Source organism: Lepisosteus oculatus, chromosome 3, assembly GCF_040954835.1.
Source record: "Lepisosteus oculatus isolate fLepOcu1 chromosome 3, fLepOcu1.hap2, whole genome shotgun sequence".
NCBI classification, from domain to species: domain Eukaryota; kingdom Metazoa; phylum Chordata; class Actinopteri; order Semionotiformes; family Lepisosteidae; genus Lepisosteus; species Lepisosteus oculatus.
Genome location: NC_090698.1, coordinates 28,714,378 through 28,724,808, shown reverse-complemented (window position 1 = coordinate 28,724,808; position 10,431 = coordinate 28,714,378). Strand labels below are relative to the sequence as shown.

At 40.2% G+C, this 10,431-nt stretch overlaps 1 pseudogene; it reads right to left on the bottom strand.

The window, feature by feature from the left end:
• Nucleotides 1-386: 386 nt before the first annotated feature.
• Nucleotides 387-10,074, bottom strand: LOC102690924 (LIM domain kinase 2 pseudogene; annotated as a pseudogene).
• Between the last annotated feature and the right edge of the window lie 357 nt (nt 10,075-10,431).

Sequence of the window (10,431 nt, the reverse complement as noted above, 5' to 3'; positions counted from 1 at the left end):
AGGAATGTAGTATACTGTTTGTCCTGTTGAAGTTTTGTCTAATAGATGCAGCTATTTGAGACACTGCTTGTACATTAAATCATACATCACGCAGAAGACAGCTTGCTGCTCTTGAAATGCTCATTGGCCTCTGCGTTTTCAACAGTCCAGTATCGCTCAATGGCTACACATTTTTGTTAAAACGCTACATTTGAAGAAATCTATCATACTCGGGATTTCATTGGACTTACGGACACTTGGTATGAAGTCTGGGCCGGGCGTTTTTCCGCAGGCCTCTCACAGGGAGGGTGGTGCGCCCGCACGTGCGGAACCCGAGAGGCGCGGGCGGCAGCTAGGACCCGTTCTCGCCCACGCTGGCGCTGCCCGGGTGCCGAACCGGGGGTCCGCTACCCGGCAGGTCCCACGCCCAGGTGGTGGTGCAGCACCTCCAGCTCGGCCGGCAGGGGGATGCCCAGCTCTAGGTTCAGGGCCAGCACCTCGAAGCAGTCCACCAGCTTCTCGAAGGTGGGCCTGTTTTCAGGCACGAGATCACAGAAAGCTACAGCCAGCGGGAAGAAGGCCACGGGGCAATCCTCGGGAAGAAACTTCTCCAGGAACTTCCTCACATTGAGTCCAAAATCCAAAGTTCTGGGAAGGCATTCTGGGTCAGCATACACCTGCCCAATAATCTCGCAGAGCACAATCCCAAAAGAGAAAATATCCACCCTCTCGTCATATCGTTTACCATTCAGCATCTCCGGCGCCATCCAGTACGGGTTCCCCACCACAGTGTAGCGCTTCTTCGAATCGATCCGCCTGAACGTCCGCTTCTTCGCCGACAGCTTCTCTGGAGGAGCCCGGCTCTTCTCCTCCACGATCAGACGGGAAAGGCCGAAGTCCGCCACCACGACGGTGTTGTCCAGCTTGACCAGGCAGTTGTGTGAGTTCAGGTCTCTGTGGATAATGCTCATTGAGTGCAGATAAGCCATCCCAGAAGCGATGCCTTTGGCGAAACTAACTCTCTGCTCCCATGGGAACGGATCCATGTCTCTGATGAAATCCTTGAGCGTCCCCCCCTCTATAAACTCCGTTATTAAATTCAATCTTTTGTCCTTATATAGCACTCCAATAAACTTTAAGACGTTAGGGTGTTCCAAACTCCGCATTACTTTCACCTCCTTCAGGAAGGTTTTCTGGGTTTCCTCATCACAACGAATTAACTCCTTCATTACCATCACCTCTCCGGTTGCCTTATGTGTAACCTTGATGGCCTGTCCGAAGAAGCCCTTTCCCAGCACTTCGCCGTGGATGAGGTCGCAGGGCCGGAATATTCGGTGGGAGCAGCTGGTGGAGGAACGCAGGGATTCGGAGCGGCTGATTTCCCGGAACAGACCGGGGTACTCCTTGGGAGATGCAGAGCCAGGGGATTTACAAATACTGTTACTGCACCTCAGGGACCTCCTTTTCAGTGTGCTGTCCTCCAGGGTCTCCATACTCTCCAGCACCGGATCCGCGGGGGAGAGCACCCTTAAGGAGGGGGGACTATAATCGTGACACCACTTGAGATGAGAGAGAGAAGGACTGGCAAGAGAGCAGCAAACTTAATTCCTGTATTTTTAATAAGCTTTGCCACTACACTTCTATGAAGGCCATTCTTGTTCAGTTATTTTCTGATAGCTGAGTCATGAACAGTCATTTCAGCCAGGGTGAATGTAGCCTGTGGTTCATCAGATGTTACTCTGGGGTTCTTTCTGACTTCCTTGATGACATTTTGGTAGGACGACTGCTCCTGGTTAGGGTGACTCTGGTATTAAACTTTCTCCATGTCTACATGTCTGAAATTGGATTGGTGGAGCCCCAAAACCTTAGAAATGGTTTGGATGCTTTCCAGACTAGTGAGCATCAATAATTTGTTTCTGAGGTCCTCAGAGATTTTCTTGGATCATTGCATGATTTGTTTCCACACATCTGTGTGATGAAACTGACATCACTTCTGATCTTTATATATAATAATAATTGCTTACACTTATATAGTGCTTTTCTGGACACTCCACTCAAAGTGCTTTACAGGTAATGGGGACTCCCTTCCACCACCACCAATGTGCAGCATCCACCTGGATGATGCGACGGCAGCCATAGTGTGCCAGAACACTCACCACACATCAGCTATTAGTGGGGAGGAGAGCAGAGAGTAATGAAGCCAATTCATAGATGGGGATTATTAGGAGGCCATGATTGGTAAAGGCCAGGAGGCCAGGATTACAGGATTACTCTTTTCGAGAAACGCCCTGGGATTTTTAATGACCACAGAGAGTCAGGACCTCAGTTTAACATCTCATCTGAAGGACGGCGCCTGTTTACAGTATTGTGTCCCCATCACTATACTGGGGCATTAGGACCCACATGGACTGCAGGGTGAGTGCCCCCTGCTGGCCCCACTAACACCTCTTCCAGCAGCAACCTTAGTTTTTCCCAGGAGGTCTCCCATCCAGGTACTGACCAGGCTCACACCTGCTTAGCTTCAGTGGGTTGCAAGTTGTGAGTTGCAGGGTGATATGACTGCTGGCCATATATTGTGGGGTCTTCCAAACCCAGCCCCCCAAATCTACCCAGTTATTTAAACACCTGAATTTCCTTAATGGACCTACTTAAACTAAGGGTTAATTTCCTTGTTCACATTTCCTATATCTTAATTACTCATTGTGTAATTAATTAATCTTTTTGTTTTAAGATATGTAATTGGTTACTATAACACTTGGATATATACTGTACATAAAGACTGGTTTTGATTTTAGAAGGCAGTCAAAGTAAAACTATGACATTTCCATATTTCTTTTTGGGATTCACAAACTTTTTCTTGGACTATAAATGATAAAAAAATGTGTTATGAAGTCAAAACATTATCCTTGGGTTGATTTTTAGGACAAAATGCAAAACAATGTATTAATGTTGTTGTCAATGTGTATTATAGAAAAGGTAAATAAAACGCTGCCACCTTTATGACTCATTATAAAATTTCAGAAACCATAAGAAAATATTTTTGTATTCACAAAACATTGTTTTAAATAGGTATCAGCCTCATATCATCTTTCTTTACTTCATTACACAACATGACCTTGAAATGAATGGGCTTTGGCATAAATTGTTAAGTTAATTATGAGATTATATGTTGTCAGGCTTTGTTGTTTTAATGGTTTATTTAATTTCTTCAGGAGATAGTTGATGAGATCCCCTGGGATCTATGAAAGCCAATCAATTGAGTCTTCTGTTTCTCACTCATATTAACCTTGATAGTGAAGTAAATGGCTAATTCTTTTGGAAATTATAATTATTTAGCTTTCTATCGTAGTCATATGTTCTAGTTAGTTTCAAATGATTCAAAGTTTAACCATAAAAATGCCCAGACAGGGCTTTATCTGTAAAGGTACATATCAGCTGTCTTAGTTAACAATGGACATGCACATTGATACTTATAAAATTGTCTGTGTAGGCAAATATAGTCCATTAAACAGTATGGGTTCTGTTCTGACTTAATTCACACTTAAGAAAAGTGTGTTTATATGCTGTGTGAAGCAACCTCAAGCATTATTACCTCATATTAACAGGAGCACATGAGAAGGATTGTTGGGTTTTGACTAAAATATATACTCCCCCAAGTATATACCTTTGTTTTCATTCTGAAATTTTATAGGAAAAACAACCTTTTGTCCTGCATAAACTAAGCAACATGAAAAGTGGAATAAGCCATACTCGTTTTGTGCTTAATTTCATCCAAGCAGCAATCAGCTACTAAATGGCAGCAATTGTGTTTCTATTTTTCTACATATTTTGTAAAAGGGCAGTCAATGAAAACAAGATGGCGGTTTATCTTTGCACCAAATTCCCCCAAAAGCACAGGGCAATACATAGTAGAGTATACCAACAGCTGAGGTATATCATCTTGGTAATCATCTTTACAAATTGGGTGTTTATGATTATTTATTTTGCTAATCTAATGATTGATTAATTCACTCAGTCATTTCCTGATTTTCTCTATTTTCGTAATCATCAAATTTGTAACAATATTCATGAACAAGATGGAAGCAAATTAGATCTCCCAATCTCACCATGATAGCATGACAGAGGTGGTTTGAAAGATCCTTAAAGAATTTTGTCTTATGTTCTCTATAAGATTGACTATAAACAATAAGGGACTGTTTGGCCCATCTAGCATGTTTAGTACGTAGTAGTCTAACATTCCAAGGATCTTATCCAGCCATTTCGTGAGAAAAAAAACAGTGTTTCAGTTTCAACAGCATGGCTGGGTAGCTTCTTCCATAATCACACAACTCTCTGAGTAAAGAAAGGTATCTGCTTTAAAAGCACATGTAGTTTTCACTTTGAACTTCCCTGTGATTTGTGATTCACTGTTCATTTGGAAGAAATCCATCTGGAATCCAGATCGCAATATTTTCCCTATAATGTGGTGAACAAAAGTTCTAAATGAGGTCTTACTAGTGTTTTCTGCAGTTTTTACACAACTGTCCTTTGATTTGAATTATATGCTTTTAACTACATATCCTAGCATTTTGTTTGCTTTCCTTCCCCACATTGTTTAGAAGAATGCACGTCAACATGAACACCTACAGGTAAGTCATTTTATTTTTAAGTAGCCTCTTCAAGCTCAGCATTTACCATTTTGTATTCATAATTTATAAACAGTGTATCCGCTAATGTTACATTCCTCTCCATCATTCTCAGTTAGCCAGTTTTCAGTGATTCCAGTAACATCATAATTGCTTGCTAATGTGGTAGCCTCTATCTCATCTAATTTGTTTCTGATTCTCCTCACATTTAAGCATTTAATTACCTGATCATCTGCTCTGTTTTTTCTATATCTCATTTGATCTTTATTCCCCATGTAACTTCCCTTTAATTTTTTTTTTTTTTCACCCCTTCCATTCTGGTCTAAATGTTTCAGGATTTAGCATTCTAGTTCTTGATTTCTTGGCTGATTCTTTTGCAAAATTTGACTGGTGTTCAGTTCATATACAGTAGATGAATCTGTCACAAGGGTTTCCAGTGTCCTAGAAAGCTGGAGACTTTTTCTGCACACCATATCCTCATTAGAGGGCTGTACTGATGGACTAACATTAATAATTGTTTATCTTATACATATTCAATGATGAATGATGTATTGCTTGCAGAGTTCAGGGCTGATGGCACTATAAGACGAAAAGAAGCCTTCTTCTGCACAAATTGGTTTCATCCCAGTAACCATGGCAACTCTGCAAACCTGGTAAAAGAAAAGATTATTACGAGAAAAAGCAGTTGTGGTAGAACAGGTTTAATTAGATGGATAGGGATCCAGCACTGCATGTTAGTTAAACGTGGGTTTGAGAGTTGTGAGCTGTAATGTATAAATGAATAGCTATATTCTTTTTTATAGTATTTTTGTGCTAAAAACTTAACTTTCTTCCTTTGCTTTTATTGTTGATATCTGAGCAGTTGCGTTTACCAATTTAAATGTGTGCTTTGCTTGCTCCATTGAAAATCCAGAGCCAATCCCATAAGAAGCACAGGGTGCTAGACTGAATGCCAGTGTGTCAAAGGAACACACACATGGAAAATGTAGAGACAGCAGTTAAAACAAACATATCCTCTGAAGATGGGAGGAAACCTGATAAAAAATAGCATGCAAACTCCACCCATGAAGTGCTAACCATCACAACAATGTACCAACACCCTTGTTTAGTAATTTCAGACAAATTGTGATGAGCTCTGTCATTTCACTCTAAGTTTTTCTTTGAAAGTATTTCATAGCTTCGAATTGTACTAGTTTTTCCACCCATGCACAACTGTACTGGGCTTGTGTTCAGTTTCTAAATCTGTATGATCTTGTCCTGAATAAGCAAATAAACCTAAGAAAGTAACTGCATTATTCAATATTTAGATTTTTAATATGTGGCTAAAATGAAAAGCAATTTGGAGTGTGTGATAATCAATAAAATCATTCAGAAAGCTTGCCTAAAAAGAAGATATATGATACATTTGGAGTTTTTTCTCATCTTTACTGTTCTATGTGAACTTTGAATAGGCAGACATTAATCAAATTTGTTTCTGAATTAAATCACTAGACAGCTCATTAAGGATTGTATTTATCTAAGTACAGTGGAACTAAAAAATAATAGTTGTTAATTTCCAGCAGTCAGTTAAACAAATAGAAATAGAAACTCTAAAGTTTTCCAGGGTTAAAACTCTTAATTGAATAACCAATATCTAATAACCAATAAAATATATTTATTCTCTTAATATAGGTACTGTCAGCATTACTGAAAAACATATTTGAAGTTTTACATTTTTCTAAAAATACATTCTTAATTCCTAAAATATAATATTTTTGTTTCATTTTTCCATTTATCCGTCCATTTTCTAACCACTTCATCCAATTCAGGGTCACAGGGGAGCTGGAGCCTATCCAGACAGCATTTTTATGTACTGCAAATTCAATTATTCATACTCATAATAACAACTGAAATAAGGTAAAAGCAAAGCAGAGAGCAAATGCTGATTCATTACATTGGAGTAATCAACGGAGGACGAAGAAGCAACTTTTCAAGTCAGTTATAACACACTGGCCATTACAATTCTGAGCACAGCACAAAGCTGACTATCTGCTGTGGCTTCAGGTGATCAGCTTTTGCAGTTCTGCAGTCATGACAGCAAGATCATGACTGTAAAATCAATGTCATTTCCTGGAACCGTCTCTGAACTTTCTCGATGGCACAATAACACAAATACTTTTTTTAGTTGAATCTTTTTGAAGTGTGGTGTATTCGTTGTCATACAGTGTACACATTATTATTTCCCCTTTAGTACTTCAAAGTAAGACAGGAAGTTACTGAGACTGAGACAGGAAGTAAATCAGATTTTAGTGGAAGTGCTTTTACTAGATGTGGATTACTGTGTAATGTTTTCTCATTTACATTTTGGTTCAAAATAAACTATTGGAACTTTGCAAAAGAGTTAAAGATAAGGTTTCCAATTTTTCTACTTGCTTCTTCACATGCAAATTTCATTAATAGTCTTACAACAGATTCAAACTAGAAGGATATACATTCTGAAGAAGTCACATTTATAGCTAATCATAGCAGAATTATATAAGCTTTACTATAATTTTCTTCTCCCTTGTCTTGCTGTAGCATTGATGCACTGGTTCTTGGTTTTCGTCTGTCATTGTGTTGTTATATTGGGAACGTGCTGTAAAATGAATTTCCCCAAATGGGACAATAAAGCTTGAAATGGAATTATATCTTTTACAGGTTATATTTTTTGTTTAGAGAATCAGTTTAACACAGATCCTCTCTCCAACACGATTTTTTTTCTCTCTGCTGCCTTACATATACAGTATTATATAATATAACACCATGAATATTTTGGCTAACAAATCAATATATATTTGAATTTCAACTGATAATAAATTCACTAATCGGAGGCATGTTGGCACAATGGTTAGCATTTCTACCTTGCAGCGCTGAGGCCTTGGGTTTATTTCTGCACCTGGGGTACTATCTATGTAGAGTTTGTATGTTCTCGTCATGAATTCCTCCAGGTACTATGTCTTTCTCCAGCAGTCAGAAAATATACTGGTACCTGTAGGTTAATTTGCTTCTGGGAAAAGTTTTGTTCTGTCTTTATTCAAGTTAATTCTGCATTTATTCAGCTTGGTATTTGTTTTTGCTTGTTATCTAATTGTTCAATTGCCTACACAAAATAATATGTCAAGCAATAATTTAGGAACAGCAAAATAACTTGTTTCTTCAGATTTTTGCACCTTAGAATTGGCTAAATTGCCATTACATTAACAATGAATTAAATGCATGAGGCCATTGAGGTGGGTGGTTTACAAGATTGGCTTTCTGGGTGAGTACATCTACAAAAACATTTTCCTCTGCAAACACTGCCAGCTAGTTGGAAACATTGGGCATAAAGATTTTGCAAACTGGATGAACAAGCTAGCATACCCTTTAGGGATATTGTGTACACACCATGAGCAGAGCTGAAGTAGGCTCCAAACAAGAAAAAAATGACACATGTCTGACTGCCTCAGCTGCAAGGAATGGCATTCTCCTGAGATAAAGAACTACTTCCACACCTTATTGGATCTTAAAGTTTTTGGAATTGGAGGGAAATGGGAAGACTGAATGGTCCCAGTCACCCAGGAGCCACCTTCCTGTTGTAAAAGGCAGGCTGGGATAGTAGGGGAACTCAATTATTGTTGTAAACTGTATAGAGTACATGAGCAAAAGAATCCTATATGTTGCGTTACCCAGGTTGTACAGTAGATCTCAGTGAATGAATGGGTAGGTTTCTGGCCATAGGAGACGCATTTAAGGATATACAGTGGCTTATGAACCTTGGGGAAGAACATCTAAAGTTGCTTTATCAGGATATCTACTAGTGCCAAATACAAACCCAGGAAAGCACAGTGAAATAAGGAAATTTAACATACTGTAACTGGAAGCAGAGAAAAGGGATTTAGGGTTATAAGATATGCACTTTAGTTCAAGTTCAAGTTTATTGTCATTATACTCATATACAGGTGTATGGTATAACGACATGCTATTTAGCTAGCTCTCGGACATAAGTAGTACAAAAAAAAACAACAACAATACAATTGTATAACAAAAGAAGGACAGAGACAACAAAAAGGTAACAGGTTATATGCAAAAACATGCATCAACAGAATGAAATAAAGGGATAGAAATTATGGGGAGTGAGCTCTAGAGGTAGATTTTCAATGTGTGTTTGGGTTTTTGGTAAGAAAGAAGGCACTGTGAGGTTCAGATCATAGGTGAGAGGTGAGGTGAGAGTGAGAGAGGCTGGGAGTTTAATAGTTTGATAGTGCGGGGGTAAAAACTGTCTCTGAGTCTGGTAGTCCGGGCAGAATGCTCCGGTACCGTTTTCCAGATGGTAGCGGATCATACAGTCTGTAGCTGGGTTGTGTGGGGTCTTTGATGATGCTTAGAGCTTTCCTCAAGCACCATCTGTCATAAATGTCCTGTATAGATGGGAGGACAACCCCAGTGATGGACTGGGCAGTTTTCACCACCCGCTGTAGGGCTTTGCGGTCAGCAGTACTGCAGTTGCCATACCACGCTGTGATGCAGCCTGTCAGTGTGCTTTCTGTAGTGCATCTGTAAAAGTTAGTGAGGATCTGGGGACATATCTTAGTCTTCTTCAACCATCTTAGGAAGTACAGGTGCTGTTGCACTTTCTTTATCAGACAGGTGGTGTTGAGAGACCATGTGAGGTCCTCGGTGATATGGACGCCAAGGAATTTAAAGTTACTGACCCTTTCCACTTCAGTCCCATTGATGTTGATAGGGGCATGCCCGGTTTGCAGTTAACTAAAATCAACGATAAGCTCCTTGATTTTGCTGACATTGAGGGTGAGGTTGTTGTCATCACAGCATGTTGTAAGGAGATTGACCTCCTCCCTGTAGGCCCTCACATCATTGTCTGTGATCAGACCTACAACTGTGGTGTCATCGGCAAACTTGATGATGGAGTTGGTGTTGTGTTTGGTCTTACAGTCGTGGGTATAGAGGGAGTAGAGCAATGGACTAAGCACACACCCCTGTGGGACCCGAGTGTTCAGAGTTAGTGTGCCGGCGGTGTGGTTTCCAAGCCTGACAGCCTGAGGTCTGCCTGTCAGAAAGTCCTGAATCCAGTTGCAGAGGGTGGTCTTGAGACGAAGTGCACTGAGTTTCTTGACTAGTTTCTCTGGGAGGATAGTGTGAAAAGCTGAGCCGAAGTCGATGAATAGTAGTCTTGCGTATGTGTTCTTTTTGTCCAGATGTGATAGGGCAGTGTGTATGGCAATGCGTCATCTGTGGATCTGTTGGACCGGTAGGAAAACTGGTACTGGTCCAGTGTGTTTGGAATAGTGTCCTTAATTTGCTTCATGACCAGCCTCTCGAAGCACTTCATGATGACAAATGTTAGTGCCAATGGTCGGTAGTCATTAAGACATGTCACTGTGGTCTTCTTTGGTATTGGGATGATGGTGGTTGTCTTGAAGCAGGTGGGGATTACGGCTTGGGCCAGAGACATGTTGAAAATGTCTGTGAATACAACTGCCAGTTGATTGGCGCAGGCTCTGAGGACGTGACTGGGTATGATCAAGTAACTTTGTAAGATAAGATGGGCACTTCGGGGAAAAACGGGACTTGTACAAGTTGAACTGGTTGCTTTGCTAAAAGAGGGACACTAATGGGTTAAAGTTCTTGCACTTCCGATTAAAGCCTAGAATGTACTTTCACAAAATGAGAAACACACATCCAGCATTGCTCAGCTTTTGTCTGTGATGCTTCTGCATAACAGCTCCTCATTACATATGGGTGGTATTAATTACACATAATAAACAAAGAATTATTGCTGCTTATTCCGGTGATTAATGTGTCAACAACC